The sequence below is a fragment of the Salvelinus fontinalis genome, chromosome 14, assembly GCF_029448725.1.
Source record: "Salvelinus fontinalis isolate EN_2023a chromosome 14, ASM2944872v1, whole genome shotgun sequence".
In the NCBI taxonomy this organism is placed as follows: Eukaryota; Metazoa; Chordata; class Actinopteri; order Salmoniformes; family Salmonidae; genus Salvelinus; species Salvelinus fontinalis.
The window spans coordinates 39,877,358-39,899,008 of NC_074678.1; the positions used below are offsets into that span (position 1 = coordinate 39,877,358).

Here is a 21,651-nt window from a genome sequence, read left to right on the forward strand (position 1 = left end):
GACCTACCTGAAGATCTTCTCCAAGCGTTGCTTACTTGGGAGAACAAACTTCCACAGCTGCCTCAGGTCACACTGCCATGGTGTTACGTCAGCACCGACATGGACCTCCCAACCAGCACAAGAAGTGTCCATGTCTTCAGTGATGCCTCAGAGTGTGCGTAAGGTGCCGTCTTATACCTCCGCATTGAAGACACCAATTAACGGATCCAAGTGGCATTCCTTGCAGCAAGATCAAGAGTGGCTCTGAAACGACAACAGTCGATGCCAAGACTCGAGCTCTGCGCTTCACTCACCGGTGCCCAGCTGGCCGTGGTCCTCAGAAGAGGACTCACCCTGGAGATCCATGACTTCATATACTGGTGGGATTCTACAACCGTCTTAAGTTGGCTCCAGTCAGACTCCTGCAGGTACAAAGTATTTGTTGGAACAAGAGTCACAGACGTACAGGAGCTCAAGGATCCCCAATCCTGTTGTTACGTGGACACGGAGAGCAATCCAGCTGACGATATCACACGTGGGAAGACACTGTCTCAGCCAGTCCCTCCGGGCAGCCGTCTGGTGACTGTGGCCCCTGAGTATGACAACGACACTGGACTGATCCATGTTAGAAGTCGCCTTCGGAGATGTGATCAGCTGGGCCCTGTCATCCTTCATCCAGTGGTCCTGGACACAGCTTATCCATTCACAAAGCTACTGATAAAAAAAATTGACGAGCAGCTGTGGCATCCGGGCCAAGAGAGGGTGTTTGCGGTTGTATGTAAAGGATTCTGGATTCTGAGGGGGAAGGGCAGGTATCCGTCATTTCCAGCTTGCTTGCGCCAAATGCAGGAAGTGGCGAAGCCAGCCTACAAGCCCACATTCTTTTCTACAGGTGTGGACTGCTTTGGACCGTATGTTATCAAGAATCAAAAAGAAATTAAAAGAGATGGTGCATCATCTTTAAGTGCATGACCACCCAGGTTGTACATGTGGATCTACTGATGAACATGGATACCGATTTGTTCCTGACGGCATTGAGATGAATCATCGCTTGCAGAGGAAAGCCTTTTAAGATCTTGTCCGATTGAGGAACACATGTAGCGAGAGCTATAGCAGTGGTGTTGTGTGTGTGTGTGTGTGTGTGGATCTTCATTAATACCCTTGAACTGGAAATACTGCTTCCTCGTGTTCTGGACAGAAACTCTGTGGTGGTTGCTACCGATATAAAAACCCAGCACCTACATTTTTTATCCTTATTTTTATTGGTCCTTCGCCAAAGCGTAGTACACTGGGGTCCTTTGTGAGCCCACCCAGCCTTTATGTTTGAGGATACGGATACCTCCTGAAACAAGTGAAATGCAGTAATGTGCAAACAAGGGGTGTTTTCCGTGCTTTTCATGGTAGACTGACACCTCCCTAACCAATGCAACAGCAGAAGTTAAATAGTTTGTTAATAAAATGAGAACTGTATAGCATCATGTCAAGACGTTTGCAAAGTTCACTGAGGTGACTGCCCTTGGGGCACCAAACGTAAGAGTTATATTGGATAGTGATCGAGCTGCCCCTAAACATGATGAGAGAGGTTCTTGTAAACTCTGTGGCGAGGTGATACAAGAGAGTTGCTGGGATGGAGAAATAGTTCATGGTCAGACCTATAGCAAGACATAACACAAAAACAACTCAGTAGTTATTTTGAAAGTGGGAGTATTTTTAGAATCTCCCACTTTCTTAACATGGGTGATCAGTGTTTGTATACCATAGGAAAGTATGGCCATTGCATGGTGCAGAAGTTGGCCAGAGGATCTCTGATCAGAACACTGACCTACATGTCAACCATCTACTTCCCATCAGACTTTCACAAAGCCATACACACTAATCAGGTAGTCAGACCATGCATGCATATTCAGTGTCCACAGTCCAGCTCCATTGCATATTACTGTAATTGAAAGTAATGTGAACCAAATGTGAAGAATGCCATGTTTGTATCATCACAATCAAATTCTATGTATAAATACAAAGGTTGGTTTGCTTGTAGTTTTGTAGACTTTTCATTGGGGTACAGAAAAACAATCTACAGTAGAAATAAATAAAGGTGACTAAAATGGAAGAAAACAACTAATAATACTATATAGGCCTCAATCCACACCAAAACAATGTTCTATATTGGAAGTTCATTTTGTTGGAGATGATGACCTAGGAGTAACCCAAAGTTACGTATAAGTAACCCAACTTATTTCTCTACATGTCCGCAATATTGTAAAAATCATAACAATCAGACAGTCCCCATTCTCCAAATCTTTCCATATATTGTACATGGTATGACACTGATGGGATAGTTTAGAATATTGTGCAGTAGTATATACTGATTGCCGGACACGGTGAACACAATTGCAGACATTTCTCTTCTGACGAAGACAATGTGTTAATATTCTGTGAGCAAAACACAGTGAATTTTGTATTTACTCATGATATTTGTATTCAATGTTTTGCAAAAGGTAGTCTATGCATGTCATGGAGTGGACCTTCCTCGCACCCAAAGATGAAATTTGAACTTTCTACAGAACACAATAAATGAAATGATTCATGAAATTAGCCTCTGTACTTGTTATGATCCAAGTGCTTTGAAATGTGTATTTCCCATGTATGTGAGACTTTACATGTCTCTCAATGATTTATATACAACACATGCAACATTTCTGTTTGGCTAAAGCTTGCCCATCCATATAAGTCAGATATTACAAGGATCTACTGTGGGTCTTGTATGTGTATTTGATGCCATATGTATTACTTACAAGTTTCAGGTAGAACATATACAAATCTTGTAATATTCTTGTATATCGTTCCATATGGATAAATTAATATTTGGGTATGTCTAAAGATTAATGTGGTTCGGTAATTCCCATAAACCCAGGGACAACAAAAGAATACAGCTAGGGCATAGTCTTCCCTAATTACTCGCAATCCTTTGGCTGAGTCTGAATACCGCTCACTTGTAGGGTCAGCTTGGATGTCACATGTAATGTTGGTTTAACTTAGTGTCACAGGCAACCAAAAAGGCTAGTAAAAGTTGGTTTGAAGTAGTGCTGAACAATTCATCAAATTCACATCTAATCGCAATATTGACATGTGCAATATCCATATCGCAGGAGATCATATCGCAGGAGATCATATCGCAAGAGATCATATCGCAGGAGATCATATCACAAGAGATCATATCGCATGCAATATTTTTGAAATGCCACTCAGGCGCGTGTAACTTCCGTTTTTAGAATTGACCCTGTTTGTCGTCTCTCTCCCTCTCTCCTCTTGCGCCTGCTTCCTACACACAAATCCCTGCCCTGTCACAGTTACTCCTCGCTGTCAGATTCGCTATACTGTTAGGGCAGATGTGTTCAACAGATTGCTCCAATCAAGAATGATGATTCTTTGCTTCTTAATATAAATAATTATATTTCTATGATTCCATCCGTTAACCCAAATGTTTTAATCTATATCGCATGTAAAATCACAATCACAATATTTGGTATTAAAAAAATGCTGGTATGGTGCAGCCCTAGTTTGAACAATTTATTCCCATCTTTAAAACATATTGCCCCTGTGGGACGAGAGCTAAAGGCTGTGTGTGCAGGGAGCAGAAAGAAAAAACTCAGAACCGGACTAGATGGGTACATTTACAACTTTAGAGATCTCATTAACTATTGAGATCACATCCTATTGCATGGGGAGCGATAGTGTTTCAACCCACCCCAATGTCCTAAAGTAACCTTGTGTGGAGTGGGGTTCCATGTGGGCTGGATTTTGTGTGTGATGTCATATTTCAGATCAGGCTGTCCAACCTTGGCCAATCAGTTTAAGGCAGGAGGTTTGGGGGAGGCAGTCATAGAGTAGAAGAGCAGCTGGCGAGATCAGTTACAGCCCTGAAGAGCAAAATATTAACCTAAATGAGAGTGGCTGAAGCTCAGACCACCTCTACTTATGACAGCTGTGTTTCTCTGGAGGTAAACCAGATCAGACAAGAAGTTGAATTAGGTTTTACGTCTCCATTTCAGTCTAAGACACATTACATTGTCTGGCCTATATTGTGATCTGTCATGATTAGTTCCTCTCAGTGTCCCTGGAGGCGAAAGAAACACACACCTGTTTAGGCGAGGTGCTGGCTAGCGGAGTAGAACACTTGAAAAAGAAAAGGAGAGCCGCACACTCTAGGAGCTCAGGCGCAATAATTTAATAACCAACGTTTCGACAGACAAGCTGTCTTCATCAGGGTATAATGACAAACACTGCAGGTCACTTGTTTATATAGTGTCAAAGGACACACACAGGTGTCTGTAATCATGACCGTGTGTCTTGATATCATTGGTTAATTTACAGATAAATAGAACATACAAAAAACATGAATGGATAACATACGATCATAGATACAATTTGGCTACATAGGCCTACAAACATTTACAATGAATAGCAAAATCACAAGAATGGCTTCAGATCAAAGTCTATGTTGAGACCGAGGTCACCCGCTCTCCGATATAACGTAGGTACAAAATCGAATGGTTCACTTCCTAAAAGTGGGCCACAACTGGGTACGTTGAGTTTTTGCACCTAATGGTGCTACAATGCTCGGAGATTCATCCTTTAATTCTCGCTTTGTTTTACCCACAGAATTTTTACCACAAGGACAAGTTATAAGATAAATAACTGCCTTAGTGGAGCATGTGATAACACCTTTGATTGGAATCTGTTTCCCTGTTTGGGTATGTCCCTGGCATTAAAACAGTTACAGTTCATCAGTTGTTCTTCATCTACTACAAATTACAAATTAATTGTTCGAAGGCACATTGACAATTTTTTCACCTTGTCGACTCTAACCCCTAGGCAGTGGCATGTATTCATGGATGGCTTCCCCCCAAAATGTACCAATAAAAAAAAAAACATTTCTTAAATGTCCTTAAATTCGCAAGAGGCTAAATGTAATTTCACTGGAGAAAGCATTCGAGCGAGCAAAACAGCGGCCCTCTGTCTCAGTATGTGTAGTCCATCTATCTGATGCTGTCTGGTCAAAAATAATATGACGTTATTGCCGCCCGTAGCATTGAGTGCAAGGGAAGCTAGAGAGCATTTGGCCTCCCTTGATAGCCAAACAGCGCTGAGTTAAACTAAGTGAGGTCAGTTGTGAATGGTCCTGTGCCGTGGTTGAATGTGGTTGTGCTGTGGTTGAATTTATTCTGCCACTGTTTCTTCTTATTGTCTCTGCCTTAGGCCTATATTTCACAGTGTCAAGGAATATGAACTAACAGGTTATAGAGCGAACAACGCAATTATCACAACACAGGTTGTAATATGGCTTTTTTTCCTGACTTGGCTTCCCTGGTGATTTTACCCACGCAACGCTACTGCCACAAGGCTACCTGCCACCTTATATAGTAACCTGGCTTTGACACTGGCTTTATATAGGAACCTGGCTTTGACATGGGCTTTATATAGGAACCTGGCTTTGACATGGGCTTTATATAGGAACCTGGCTTTGACATGGGCTTTATATAGGAACCTGGCTTTGACATGGGCTTTATATAGGAACCTGGCTTTGACATGGGCTTTATATAGGAACATGGCTTTGACATGGGCTTTATATAGGAACCTGGCTTTGACATGGGCTTTATATAGGAACCTGGCTTTGACATGGGCTTTATATAGGAACCTGGCTTTGACATGGGCTTTATATAGGAACCTGGCTTTGACATGGGCTTTATATAGGAACCTGGCTTTGACATGGGCTTTATATAGGAACCTGGCTTTGACATGGGCTTTATATAGGAACCTGGCTTTGACGTGGGCTTTATATAGGAACCTGGCTTTGACATGGGCTTTATATAGGAACCTGGCTTTGACATGGGCTTTATATAGGAACCTGGCTTTGACACTGGCTTTATATAGGAACCTGGCTTTATATAAGAACCTGGCTTTGACATTGGATTTGACACTCAATGCGGAGACTGAGAGTGCACCATAGTTCAGTTCAGTCAATGGGTTGCCTTGTTCCGTTAGGGATGGGAATGTCTCTATTGCAGTTTCCCAAACTTAAAACGTCCACATTTGTTCCTTGAATGAGTATATTTGCAAGTAAAAGGAGGTCGTTGAAAACGCTACAGTACAGGTTTTTACTTCCCTTTTATTAGTCTGATGAGAATATTTTGATTTGTGTTCTACATTGCTCCCCAAAATATATAAATGGTCTATTATAAAACGTTCTCCAAGTAGATTGGATGTTGGGTGTATCCTCTTTTCCTTTTGGGGGGGAAGTATTAATGAAGTCATGTCACAAAGAGCATGACACTATGATCAGACACTTCATATCTCTGTCTCACACACTGTGTCCAATAGGACTTTCCAGCATATCATGATCTAATACAACTAAATAAAGATAACTTCTCACCCTAATTCATGTTAGTGTGACCATGTCAACCACAATTTACTTCCACAAATTACTTCATGACCTCTGTCATTACCACTATGAAACTCTAACACCATTGTAATGAAACTGCTGTTTCCTATTTCACATTCATCTTCGCTCATTTTATTTCAAAGGACTCCCTAACTTAAACATAAACCCCAGCATAACAACAAGTCTGAATATGCCTTGGGCTGTGCGTGTTCCTTTCCAATGGTACACTACATGACCAAAAGTATGTGGACGCATGCTGATTTTGGAACATTTCATTCCAAAATCATGGGCATTAATATGGAGTTTGTCCCCCCTTTGGTGCTATATCAACCTCTACTTGTCTGGGAAAGCTTTCCACTATATGTTGGAACATTGCTACGGGGACTTTCTTCCATTCAGCCACAAGAGCATTAGTTAGGTCGGGCACTGATGTTGGGTGATTAGGCCTGGCTCGCAGTCTGCGTTCCAATTCCTCCCAAAGCTGTTGGATGGGGTTGAGGTCAGGGCTCTGTGCAGGCCAGTCAAGGTCTTCCACACGGATCTCGGCAAACCATTTGTGTATGGACCTCACTTCGTGCACGGGGCATTGTCATGTTGAAACAGGAGAGTGCCTTCCCCAAGCTAGTCATCTTGATTACTTTCTTATGTCATTCTCTCTGGCACCAAAAGTAAAACAAGTGTTGATAGGGGACAGAATGCGGTCGAACCATCACATAATTGGCATATCCAGTTGAAGTCGGAAGTTTACATACACCTTAGCCAAATACATTTAAACTCAGTTTTTCACAATTCCTGACATTTAATCTTAGTAAAAATTCCCTGTCTTAGGTCAGTTAGGATCACCACTTTATTTTAAGAATGTGAAATGTCAGAATAATAGTAGAGAGAATGATTTATTTCAGCTTTGATTTATTTCATCACATTCCCAGTGGGTCAGAAGTTTACATACACTCAATTAGTATTTGGTAGCATTGTCTTATAATGGTTTAACTTGGGTCAAACGTTTCAGGTAGCCTTCCACAACCTTCCCACGATAAGTTGGGTGAATTTTGTCCCATTCCTCCTGACAGAGCTGGTGCAACTGAGTCAGGTTTGTAGGCCTCCTTCAGGTGTTTGGAAATTGCTGATTTTATTTTGATTTTCCCATGATGTCAAGCAAAGAGACACTGAGTTTGAAGGTAGGCCTTGAAATACATCCACAGGTACACCTCCAATTGACTCAAATGATATCAATTAGCCTATCAGAAGCTTCTAAAGCTATTACATCATTTTCTAGAATTTTCCAAACTGTTTAAAGGCACAGTCTGTCACGCCCTGGCCTTATTATTCTTTGTTTTCTTTATTATTTTAGTTAGGTCAGGGTGTGACATGGGGAATGTTTATGTTTTGTTGTTTTGGGTGTTTATTTGGTAAAGGGGTTAATGGGTGTAGTATATGGTTTTGTGTTGAGTGTAGATGTTTAGCATTGTCTATGGTGGTTAGTTATCTAGGAGAGTCTATGGTTACCTGAATGAGTTCCCAATTAGAGACAGCTGATTTCGGTTGTCTCTGATTGGGAGCCTTATTTAGGGTAGCCATAGGCTCTCATTGGTTGTGGGTAATTGTCTATGTAAGAACGTTAGTAGCCTGTCTGTTTGTGCACAACGTTTGTAGCTTCACGGTCGTTTTGTTGTTTTTTGTTAAAGTGTTTTGTGTCGTGTTCATCTTCGTTCGTGTTAAAATAAAAGAAGATGGCTTATTTTCCAAGAGCTGCATTTTGGTCCGTCAATCCACCACACGATCGTGACAGAATTACCCACCATAGGACCAAGCGGCATGGAAGGCGGCAACAGGACCTAACCACAAAGGATTTCTGGACATGGGAGGAGATACTGGATGGTAAGGGGCCTTGGGATCAACCTGGAGAATATCGCCTCCCTCGTGAAGAGCTGGAGGCAGCGAAAGCCGAGAGGCGATATGAGGAGGCAGCACGGAGACAAGGCTGGAAGCCCGTGAGTACAACCCAAAAATTTCTTGGGGGGGGCCTTAAAGGGAGTGTGGCGAAGTCAGGTAGGAAACCTGCGCCTACTCCCTGTACTTACCGTGGAGAGCGAGAGTACGGGCAGACACCGTGTTACGCAGTAGAGCGCACGGTGTCTCCTGTACGCGTGCATAGCCCGGTTCGGTACATTGCAGCTCCACGTATCGGCCGGGCTAGACTGAGCGTTGAGCCATATGTCATGAAGCCGGCCCAACGCATCTGGTCACCAGTGCGTCTCCTCGGGCCGGCGTACATGGCACCAGCCTTACGCATGGTGTCCCCGGTTCGCCTACATAGGCCGGTGCGGGTTATTCCACCTCCCCGCACTGGTCAGGCGACGGGGAGCAGAGAACCAGGTAAGGTTGGGCAGGCTCGGCGTTCAAGGGAGCCAGTACGCCTGCACGGTCCGGTATTTCCGGCGCCACCTCCCCGCCCCAACCCATTACCACCAGTGCCTCCTCCACGCACTAGCTATATGGTGCGTGTCTCCAGCCCTTTACCACCAGTGTCTAAACCACGCACCAAGCCTCCTGTGTGTCCCCAGAGTCCTGTGCGTCCTGTTGCTGCTCCCCGCACTAGCCCTGAGATGCGTGTCCCCAGCCCGGTGCCACCAGTCCCGGCACCACGCACCAGGCCTACAGTGCGCCTCAGCCGGCAGGAATCTGCCGTCTGCACAGCATTGACTGAACTGCCCGTCTCCCCAGCGCCATCTGAGCCATCCGTCTGCAATGAGCCTGCAAAGCCGCCCGTCTGCCATGAGCCTGCAAAGCCGCCCGTCTGCCATGAGCCCACTGAGCCGTCCGCCAGACAGGAGCCGCTAGAGCCGCCAGCCAGACAGGAGCCGCTAGAGCCGTCCGTCAGACAGGATCTGCCAGAGCCGCCAACCAGACAGGATCTGCCAGAGCCGCCAACCAGACAGGAGCAGCCAGATCAGTCAGCCAGCCATGAGCAGCCAGATCCGTCAGCCAGCCATGAGCAGCCAGATCCGTCAGCTAGCCATGAGCAGCCAGATCCGTCAGCTAGCCATGAGCAGCCAGATCCGTCAGCTAGCCATGAGCAGCCAGATCCGTCAGCTAGCCATGAGCAGCCAGATCCGTCAGCTAGCCATGAGCAGCCAGATCCGTCAGCTAGCCATGAGCAGCCAGATCCGTCAGCTAGCCATGAGCAGCCAGATCCGTCAGCTAGCCATGAGCAGCCAGATCCGTCAGCTAGCCATGAGCAGCCAGATCCGTCAGCCAGCCATGAGCAGCCAGATCCGTCAGCCAGCCATGAGCAGCCAGATCCGTCAGCCAGCCATGAGCAGCCAGATCCGTCAGCCAGCCATGAGCAGCCAGATCCGTCAGCCAGCCATGAGCAGCCAGATCCGTCAGCCAGCCATGAGCAGCCAGATCAGTTAGCCAGCCATGAGCAGCCAGATCCGTTAGCCAGCCATGAGCAGCCAGATCTGTCAGCCAGCCATGGGCCGTCCCTCAGTCCGGAGCTGCAGTCCCTCAGTCCGGAGCTGCAGTCCCTCAGTCCGGAGCTGCCATTCCTCAGTCCGGAGCTGCCCCTTACCCTGGAGCTGCCCCTTACCCTGGTGCTGCCCCTTACCCTGGTGCTGCCCCTTACCCTGGTACTGCCCCTTATCCTGGTACTGCCCCTTATCCTGGTACTGTCCCTTACCCTGGTACTGTCCTTTAGTCCGGAACTGCCCCTTAATGCAATGGGGTTAATGTGGAGGGGGGTCGTTTGGAGAAAGCCTAGGAGGTGGTTAGGTACTGTGGTGACGAGGGGACTACGACCAGAGCCGGAGCCGCCACCGTGGAGGGGAGCCCACCCAGACCCTCCCCTAGACTGTGTATGGTGCGCCCGGAGTTCGCGCCTCAAGGGGGGGGTTATGTCACGCCCTGGCCTTATTATTCTTTGTTTTCTTTATTATTTTAGTTAGGTCAGGGTGTGACATGGGGAATGTTTATGTTTTGTTGTTTTGGGTGTTTATTTGGTAAAGGGGTTAATGGGTGTAGTATATGGTTTTGTGTTGAGTGTAGATGTTTAGCATTGTCTATGGTGGTTAGTTATCTAGGAGAGTCTATGGTTACCTGAATGAGTTCCCAATTAGAGACAGCTGATTTCGGTTGTCTCTGATTGGGAGCCTTATTTAGGGTAGCCATAGGCTCTCATTGGTTGTGGGTAATTGTCTATGTAAGAACGTTAGTAGCCTGTCTGTTTGTGCACAACGTTTGTAGCTTCACGGTCGTTTTGTTGTTTTTTGTTAAAGTGTTTTGTGTCGTGTTCATCTTCGTTCGTGTTAAAATAAAAGAAGATGGCTTATTTTCCAAGAGCTGCATTTTGGTCCGTCAATCCACCACACGATCGTGACACAGTCAAACTTCTGACCCACTGGAATAGTGATACAGTGAATGATAAGTGAAATAATCTGTCTGTAAACAATTGTTGGAAAAATTACTTGTGCCATTCACAAAGTAGATGTTCTAACCAACTTGCCAAAACTATAGTTTGTTAACAAGAAATTTGTGGAGTGGTTGAAAAACGAGTTTTAATGACTCCAACCTAGGTGTATGTAAACTTCTGACTTCAACTGTGTATGTATATGGGTATGTATATGGGTATGTGTATGTACTGTATATAGATATATATATTTATCCCAAAAATATATGGGGATTGGAAATGATGCAGACAATTACATTGATGGAGAGCAACTATCTATCCGCAATATTAAAGCTGATCCACTCCCTAAAAAATTAAATAAAAAGGGCCTTCCCCAAACTGTTGCCACAAAGTTGGAAGCACAGAATTGTCTAGAATATCATTGTATGCTGTAGTGTTAAGACTTCCCTTCACTAGAACTAAGGGACCTAACCCAAACCATGAATAACAGCCCCAGACCATTATTCCTCTTGCAACAAACTTCACAGTTGGCACAATGCATTCGGGCAGGTAGCGTTCTCCTGGCATCCACCGAACCCAGATTTGTCCTTCGGACTGCCAGATAGTGAAGAGTGATTCATCACTCCATTTAGATTTCAGGTAGAATTTCCCTGTACATTTACAGCATTATACTGGCATCACAGATGCCAGCTTAATACTGTAGTGATGCTGTAATATGTAATATGCTGTAATATGTTTTACAGTGCTATTTTCCTTACTGTAAAGACATTTTATAGCATCCTTGCTGTAATTTTTTACAGTAAGGAAAACAGTATTGTAACGCAACATTACAGTATTAAGCTGGCAACTCTGGTGCCAGGATAATACTGTAAATCTACAGTGAAATTCTACCTGATAGAATATGTTTATTCAAATTGGTAACAACATTAAAAACGAATTAACAACATAATTGAGACATGATGAATACACCCAAATACTGCCTTCTGATGTTGCTTATCTACTCTGGCGGACCCAATGCGGGTATACTTACTTTTATTTAGTCCTGTGTGATACTTGACACCGTTGTTAGCTTAGTGTTGAGGTTTGACTCGTCACGCGATGCAGGGGGATCTTGCACCGTTGTTCCCATTCATTGGCCTCCCATTAGCTTGGAACTGTCAGTTAAGACAGGAGATCTGCCTAAGCTTGTCCTCTGTGGAATCCTTTGACCAACAAACACATAGGCCTTCCCCACTGGGCACAGACCTTAATTCAACATCTATTCCACATTAGTTCAACTTAATTTCATTGAAATGACACGGATACAACAGTGATTAAACCAGTGTGTGCCCAGTGGGACATTGATGCGAAGGCCTTCATGCGATATTGAAGCTTGATTTTGCTTGATTTTGCTCTCTAAAAACAGATCCAGTACAGCGGATCTCTTCCATCTATATTCTGAAGAATTTGAAGGTATGACATTTCAGGGCCTCGTGGCATCATAATCCAACATACTGTAGCCTGCCTCCCCTCAAAAATACAATCTGCCTGCCTTTCTCTATCTCTCTCCCCACTCCATCTCTCACTAACTCCCACCTGTCTGTCTCTTACCAGATGAGAGGGGTTCCTCCTGCCACGGCTCTGTCATCCAGGGCCAGTTTGAGGGTTCCATCCTTACAGCCAATGGAGCGTATCATGTAGAGCCCATCCACAGATACACCAGCCAGCCCTCACAACACCACTCAATCATCTACCATGAGGACGACATAGGTAAGAGGATTGTTGAACATCTAATGAGTGTTCTTCTTAAATGTATATCAATTGCTATATTGCTCCCTCAAAATGATATGGTCTATTACAAACGATTCTCAAAATATATCTGCCATTGTGTCGCATGGGTATGTATACACCCTTCCTCATTTTTGGAATGAGGAAATTAATATAAAGCTATAATCAGACCATGACCTCATTACCAAAGGTCAAGCTGACATATTGTATGACATCATGGTCAGATGAAATGGACCAACGCTCAATGCCATGGCCTGACACCTCCTTACCAGACCAGAGCAGACCATGGCATTGATGAAAACAGAGAGGATCCTGCACGAGGGCCAGACTAATGGCTGTCTATTGTTCCCTATCTCTCCTTTTATCCTAACCCAGTTTTAAACCAGCAGGCTGTAGGCTGGGGTTACCGTGGGTCACTGATCCAGTCATGCACTGTGCTGTTCAGAGCAGACAGGGGGTAACGGGTTAACAGAGTCCTCTTATGCTCTGGGGTGTGGGAAGAGGTGGAGACTCACTCAGAGCTCCAGCCAAAGAAAATAAAAACCTAAGATGATGCAGTGTCAGGTGACCTTCCTCCCAAGCCTGGGAACCCTTTGAGCTGGGTAGAGGGCCTCTGAGAGGGCTGAGAGGGCCTTACTAGAGAGGTTTGGCCAGATGGCACTCATTGGAAAGAGCCGTCATCCTATTTAACGTGTGCTTGTGTGTGTTTCAGTGTAAGATGAATTCCAGGAAAGAGGTTAGCTTCCTAAAACTATATTACGCACACAAAGCACAACCCACTGGTTTCTCAAGCTTTTTGTATCCCCCCAATAAACAACTGTAGCAAAACTGTCATCTTTTGCTACACATGCACATACACATAGGTTTGTTTGTAAATAGGTCGTTAGGAACAGCAATCCAGGCAGACAGACTGTCTGTTTAACATCTTACTAACATTACTTTTATCAACAGACTGTCTGACTAATTATTAGGACTTTTTATTTATTTAGCCAACTCGGCAAGTCAGTTAAGAACAAACTCTTATTTACAATGACAGCCCACCCCAGCCAAACCCTAACCCAGACGACACTGGGCCAATTGTGCACAGCCCTATGGGACACCCAATCACGGCCAGTTGTGATACAGCCTGGAATCAAACCTGGGTTTGTAGTGACACCTCTAGCACTGAGATGCAGTGCCTTAGACTGCTGCACCACTCAGGAAGTCATGGTACATGAGATGTGTGTCACATAAATTTACTCCATGAAGACCGAGCTCATAACAATGTTATGAAGGAAGAAGGAAGAAGTTTTACCACCCGTGGGGTTATAAAGCATTGAGGTTATCTCCAATGGCTTTGATAAGAGTAGTCTTTTGAAGTGTGTGTGTATGTGCCCGTGCGTCTCCTCCAGGGAGGAGATAGAGCGGTGGGCACAGGCTAGTACTGACAGGTCCCCATGCTGTGTAGAGTCCTGGCAGACAACCCACATTTAAACAATATCAGAGAGAGGAGTGTCCGACTGTGTCTGTGTGTGAGCTCTCCATGGTAAACCCTGGTCACGTGACCTCTCTTTTGAAGTCACACCACCTTGGTGTGAGAGAAGGATCACTATTGAGCATTTGTCATGCTCGCTGGGGCTCTGTCATTCAGCCTGCCAGCTCTCCTTCCGCTCTGGGTATCATTAGTTAAGAGGCTCACTCATGAAAACATACTTAGACATCCCCGCCAACACCCTGCAAGCAAGCAGATTGACAAAGTCTCTAGTTCTGCTTGTAGGTGAAGAACGAAACAAAAACATCAGTGAAGCATATGTATTCCAGATGTGTGAAATAATTTTTGCTTAAAGATCGATTCAAAAGATGGGCAGCCCTCACACAGTGCTTTCACACATTGTTCATATTGCAGTCCTGTGTAGCTCAGTTGGTAGAGCATGGAGCTTGCAACACCAGGGTTGTGGGTTCAACTCCCATGGGGGACTAGTATGAACAAAATAAAAAAAAGTATGAGAAATGTATGAAGTCACTCTGGATAAGAGTGTCTCCTAAATGACTAAAATGTGTGTTGTAAAAAAACAGCTGTTGCATTTCATCCAGCATCGAAGACTGATTTCAGTCCCTTCATGGAGGTTTTTGCGGAAAGAATCTGTGTTGGGAAATACCCCCCGTGACCACGCTTGCAACACCCCCACAAGGTCTTAGGATAGGATAAAGTAATCCTTCTAACCCCCCCCCCCCCTTAAAAGAGTTAGATGCACTATTGTAAAGTGGTTGTTCCACTGGATATCATAAGGTGAATGCACCAATTTGTAAGTCGCTCTGGATAAGAGCGTCTGCTAAATGACTTAAATGTAAATGTAAATGTCTTCTCCTGGCCCGGGTTGATGACATGACTTTAAGCCCACCAAGGATGACGTCTAAGGGTGGCTACTTTTAGCAAATTACTCTGTTACTTTGACATAACTTTTAAATTAGCACATGTGGCCAAGTTCTCCTATAGGATTTAACATTAACTCTAAAAAATATATCTGGTGACTGGGGGTTCTGATGTACTCTGTGGCTGAGTATGGCAGCGTCTCAGTGGACGTTTTATGGAATACCCTTTTAGTCCTGAATTGGTTTGATCTTCAGGTAAACCGAACAGGAAATCCAGCTATGGTTTTTATGATGGATGTAGTACTTTTCAAACGTGCACGTTACAATAGGCTGTGTAATAGGCTGTTTAAACTATGTATGGGATATTTCTCTACTGCAGTGAGACAGATTGAGTTTAGTTATTTAAGTTGGCAAAGAACTATGCCTTTTTTTAAGAGTTTGGCTGCACGGTCCAGAAACTTCTAGAGCGTTTGCTTATTTTTGTCTCCCCACGCATGCATAGTTGAGAGAGAGCCCAACTCTTCATCTCTGAGGCTCAGGGTCAATGGGTCAACGCCCGGCATTTAACCCCCTCCCCCTCTCCCCAGTCCAACATCCCCACCCATGCCATCTATAGAGCCAACAACTCTCATTGGTCATAGGTGCCTCAGCAGAATGGTGTGACCCAATCACGAGTGTTTGATGGAGCGACAGGTCGCCCAGGCGGCAGCCTGGCAGTAGTATTTTCTCAGTCCTCCACGGTTCAACAATCGGGTCTTCCTCTGTCAGCCCTCCAGTCTGGGTCGCCAATTATTAACATGGCAGAAATCCAGGATATCACATGTTAAAGTGATTATTGTTATGTCATACAGATGCACAGTGCCTTCGGAAAGTATTCAGACCTCTTGACTTTTTCCACATTTTGTTACGTTACAGCCTTAATCAAAAAAAATATATATATTTTTTTTAATAACAAACAGAATACCTTATTTACATAATTGTTCAGACCCTTTGCTATGAGACTCGAAATTGAGCTCAGGTGCATCCTGTTTCCATTGATCATCCTTGAGATGTTTCTACAACTTGATTGGTGTCCACCTGTGGTACATTCAATTGATTGGACATGATCTGGAAAGGCACACACCTGTCTATATAAGGTCCCACAATTGACAGTGCATGTCAGAGCAAAAACCAAGCCATGAGGTGGAAGGAATTGTCCGTAGAGCTCCGAGACCGGATTGTGTCGAGGTACAGATATGGGAAAGGGTACCAAAACATTTCTGCAGCATTGAAGGTCCCCAAGAACACAGTGGCCTCCATGATTTTTGAATGGAGAAAGTTTGGAACCACCAAGGCTCTTCCTAGAGCTGCCTACCCGGCCAAACTGAGCAATCGGGGGAGAAGAGCCTTGGTCAGGGAGGTGACCAAGAACCTGATGGTCACTCTGACAGATGGGAGAACCTTCCAGAAGGATAATCATCTCTGCAGCACTCCACCAATCAGGCCTTTATGGTAGAGTGGCCAGACGGAAGCCACTCCTCAGTAAAAGGCACATGACAGCCCACTTGGGGTTTGCCAAAATGCACCTAAAAACTCTCAGACCATAAGAAACAAGATTCTCTGGTCTGATGAAACTGAGATTTAACTCTTTGGCCTGAATGCCAAGCATCACGTCTGGAGAAAACCTGGCACCATCTCTACAGTGAAGCATGGTGGTGGCAGCATCATGATGTGGGGATGTTTTTCAGCAGCAGGTACTGGGAGACTATTCAAGATCGAGGAAAAGATGAACGGAGCAAAGTACAGAGAGATCCTTGATGAAATCCGATTCCAGAGCGCTCAGGACCACAGACTGGGGCGAAGGTTCACCTTCCAACAGGACAATGACCCTAAGCACACAGCCAAGACAATGCAGGAGTGGGTTTGGGACAAGTCTCTGAATGTCCTTGAATGGTCCAGCCAGAGTCCGGACTTGAACCCGATCGAACATCTCTGGAGAGACCTGAAAATAGTTGTGCAGCAACGCTCCCCATCCAACCGGACAGAGCTTGAGAGGTTCCTTGGTGTCCACATCACCAACAAATTATCATGGTCCAAACACACCAAGACAGTTGTGAAGGGGGCACGACAACACCTTTTCCCCCTAACGTCCGAACCGTTTGACCTACGAACTATTTTGACAAAAAAAGGGGAGAATCTCACGAACACGAACACAACGGAGGTCTCCATTTTACTCTACAACCCCCATAAGTGTCACAGGAATCGTCTGAAGGTAACCGGTACCGGTTTTAAAATATGTATGGAAGTATGAAGGTAGTTTTGTGCCTCCTCAAAAAAGGGGTTAAATACTGTATGTGTACAAAAAATATACCATATTTACGGAGCTTTCTTATATTTCAGACACTTCAAAACCTTTTACAGTCTTTTTTGCCATTTGTTAATGTGTTATTCAATGTGTTTTTGCTGGGCTATTGCAGTAAAGGCCAAATTCAATATTTTGTCATATATATATATATATATATATATATATATATATATATATATATATATATATATATATATATATATATATATATATATACAGTGGGCTCCAAAATTACTGGCACCCCTGACTGGCAATGCACAAACAATACTTTAAAAAATAGAAACAATTTAATTATAGAGAAACTCAAAATACCAACATGTGAGAAATACTGTACATTATTAATGTTTCAATGGAACCCACCAAAATCATCAAATTATTTAATACAAAATACATTTCACCAAAATCAAGGTTTTATAATTATTGGCACTCCTCATTTAGTACTTAGTGCCACCACCTCTGGCAGGGACAACAGCATGGTCTTTTCCTGTAATGTTTGACAAGGTTAAGGAACACATTTGGAGGGATTTTGGACCATTCCTCTATGCAGATCCTTTCAAGATCCTTCACATTCTTGGGTTTGCGCTTATCAACTGCCCTCTTCAACTCAGCCCACAGGTTTTCGATTGGATTGAGGACCGGCGACTGAGATGGCCATGGCAGAACATTGATTTTGTTGTCACAGAACCATTTCTGTGTGGATCTTGAGGTCTGTTTTGGGTCATTGTCTTGTTGGAAAGTCCACCTACGGCCAAGTCCCAGCCTTCTGGCAGAGGCAACCAGATTGTCAGACAAAATTGCCTGATACTTGGTGGAATTCATTATGCCATCAATCTTAACCAGTGCCCCTGGACCTCTTGAATTAAAACAGCCCCAAAACATCACTGACCCACCTCCATATTTCACCGTCAGTATGAGGTACCTGTCCTTGTATGCATCTCTGTTTCGACGCCAAACATGCCGATGCTGTATCTGACCACGTTCAATTTTGGTCTCATCTGACCAGAGCACCTTCTTCCAATCATAATTTTAATGACGTTTGGCAAACTCCAAGCGCTTGCGTCTGTGTCTTGGGGTCATTAAGGGCTTTCTTCTGGCAACCCTTCCAAAGAGCCTGTGGTTGTGGAGGTGGTGTCTGATGGTGCTTTTTGAAACCTGGTGACCCCAAGACACCACCAAGGCCTGCAATTCTTTCACAGTGATTCTTGGGAATTTTGTTGCTTCTCTCATGATCCTCCTCCCTATCCTGGGGGGCAAAATGCATTTGCGTCCTCTACCCGTGAGGATTTAAACTGTTCCATATCTTTTGAATTTTTTAACAATTGCCCTGACAGTGCTCAGTCATATATTCAATCGTTTGTGGATCTTCTTGTAGCCATCACCAGATTTATGAAGGTCTACGACCATCTGTCCCTTCTGAACGGCCAGTTCTTTTCTTCATGGTGTTGGATGACAAACGGATATTGATGCGTGTTAACTCATTTTTATACCATCGTGAAAAAGGAAGTGATGTAATGGCTCAATATAGTTCCTTAACACTTAGATAAACTTAAATAAGTGGAATATAATTCCTGGTTTAATTTTGGTATATGTTATTTACAATAATATTTAAGGGTGCCATTAATTGTGAAACCTTGATTTGGAGGACATTGATTTTTAATTAAATCAATAAATGCTTTTGGTGGGTTCCATTGAAACATTAATAAAGTACAGTATTTTTCACAAGTTGGTATTTTGAGTTTATCTCTATAATTATATTGTTTCTATTTTTTTAAGGATTGTTTGTGCATTGCCAGTCAGGGGTGCCAGTAATTTTGGAGCCCATTGTATATATATTATACCTAAAGGGGTTCTGAAATGCAAAACAAATAGCTAAATGATCCACAGTTTGACCATCTTAAAACAATTCCATATGTCAGCTAAGAAGAAAGGTCCTTTCAATAGAGTTCCAGACACTTGTAGAATCTATGCCAAGGTGCATTGAAGCTGTTCTAGCTTGTGGTGGCCTAACGACCTATTATAATGGCGCCGGAGGGGATCGCTGCCGTTGTACGGGCTCCTAAACCACTGTGCTATTTTTATATATTTTTTTTGCGTTGTTTGTAACTTATTTTGTACATAATGTTGCTGCTACAGTCTCTTATAACCGAAAAAACTTCTGGATATCAGAACAGCGATCACTGGACGAAGATATTTTCTTTAATGAGTCAGCGTTCAAAACCATAGTGCCCACAAAGCTCATCACTAAGCCCAGGACCTTGGGACTAAACACCTGGACTTGGACTTCCTGATGGGCCGCCCCCAGGTGGTAAGGGTAGGCAACAACACATCTGACACACTGATCCTCAACACTGGGGCCCCTCAGGGGTGCGTGCTCAGTCCCTCCTGAACTCCCTGTTCACCCACGACTGCGTGGCCAAGCACAACTCCAACACCATCATTACGTTTGCTAATGACACAACAGTGGTAGGCCTGATCACTGACAATGATGAGACAGCCTATAGGGAGGAGGTCAGAGACCTGGCAGTGTGGTGCCAGGATAACAACCTCTCCCTCAACGTGAGCAAGACAAAGGAGCTGATCGTGGACTACAGGAAAAGGAGGGACGAACATGCCCCCATTCACATCAACAGGCTGTAGTGGAGCGGGTCGAGTGTTTCAAGTTCCTTGGTGTTCACATCACCAACAAACTATCATGTATCATGGTCAAACACATCAAGACAGTTGTGAAGAGGGCACGACAACACCTTTTCCCCCTCAGGAGACTGAAATTATTTGGCATGGGTCCCCTCACTGGGGTCAAGCTTTCTGCCATCCAGGACCTATATACTAGGCAGTGTCAGAGGAAGGTCCCAAAAAATTGTCAAAGACCCAAGCAATAAGACTGTTGAACAATTAATCAAATGGCCACTTGGACTATTTACATTGACAACCCCCCCTTCTTTGTTTTTACACTGCTGCTACTAGCTGCTTATTATCAATGCATAGTCACTTTACCCCTACCTTGATTTGATTTGACACTATGTTGTTTTCTTTATTTTGGCAGTTACCTGTATGCATCAATTTATGGAAACAAAATGTCGCCCTTGACAGCATGGCTACTCAATTATTTAAAAAAGTTCTGAGGGTTCATGGTCCCTGAGTTCTAATTCAAATTCAGACAATTGATTGTGGTTCAGGGAAACCACATGACCTTTGCACCTTTGTAGTTGATAATAGTAAGTATTAGCCTCATGAGACATGGAGTATATTCCAGATCTCTGTATACAACTTGGAGATTTTCCATGTCATCCAGTCTGTTGTGTACATGAAGTTATCAGGAAACACAACTGCTATTATCTACCAAGCCAGTTATTAGTAATTTAGGTCCTTATTGATAAAAAGTAGCTGTGCAACTCGTATTTCAACACTACAAACACATGTTCACTGCTTCCTGCCAGAGAGGAAATGCTGTTTGATGTTTCAGGTGTCCACACACGCCAACACATACAGTGAGTCATTAACCTTCTCTGGCCATGGCTTATATTTCAGCAATCCAGCCTCCATTAACCTAGACTAGTGGGTGTGCCGGTCATCAGTGTGTTGATTTTACACAACATCATATTAGGGCCAATACTGGTGGATTATCCACAATCATGTGACCACCTCCTACGCTTAAATGGAGGAGTAGAACATAGTACAAGGCCCCTTACCTTTGGCCTACTGCAATGACTGTTTGATAGGAATTCAGATTGCTGCAGTTGTTAGAAAGAGTCTTTGCTTTTACGGGAAAACATCAGTGTACAATCAAGATAAATATTACGAATTGAGTTGCTAGTTGCAAATTAGAAAGTCAATGTGTTTGATGCTTATTTATAAACCCCTCTTAGGCCTCACTCCCCCCTATCTGAGATATCTACTGCAGCCCTCATCCTCCACATACAACACCCGTTCTGCCAGTCACATTCTATTAAAGGTCCTTCTTGACCTTTGTGCTGTTGTCTGTGCCCAATAATGTTTGTACCATGTTTTGCGCTGCTACCATGTTGTGTTGCTGCCATGTTGTTGTTATTTTGTGTTGCTACCATGCTGTGTTGTCATGTGTTGCTGCCTTGCTATGTTGTTGTCTTAGGTCTCTCTTTATGTCCTGTTGTGTTGTCTCTCTTGTTGTGATGTGTGTTTTGTCCTATATTTATTTAGTTAAAAAAAAAAATGTTTTTAATCCCAGGCCCCAGTCCCCGCAGGAGGCCTTTTGCCTTCTGGTAGGCCATCATTGTAAATAATAATTTGTTCTTAACTGACTTGCCTAGTTAAATAAAGGTTACATTTAGATAAATAAAAAATTCATTTGTATTTGATACCCTGAAGAACCGTGATGAATTAAGG

General features: G+C 43.9%; 1 pseudogene; it reads left to right on the forward strand.

Annotated features, from left to right (window-relative positions):
• Nucleotides 1–261: 261 nt before the first annotated feature.
• The window catches only part of LOC129869328 (disintegrin and metalloproteinase domain-containing protein 10-like), a 64,855-nt pseudogene continuing 43,465 nt past the window's right edge, over nucleotides 262–21,651 (forward strand).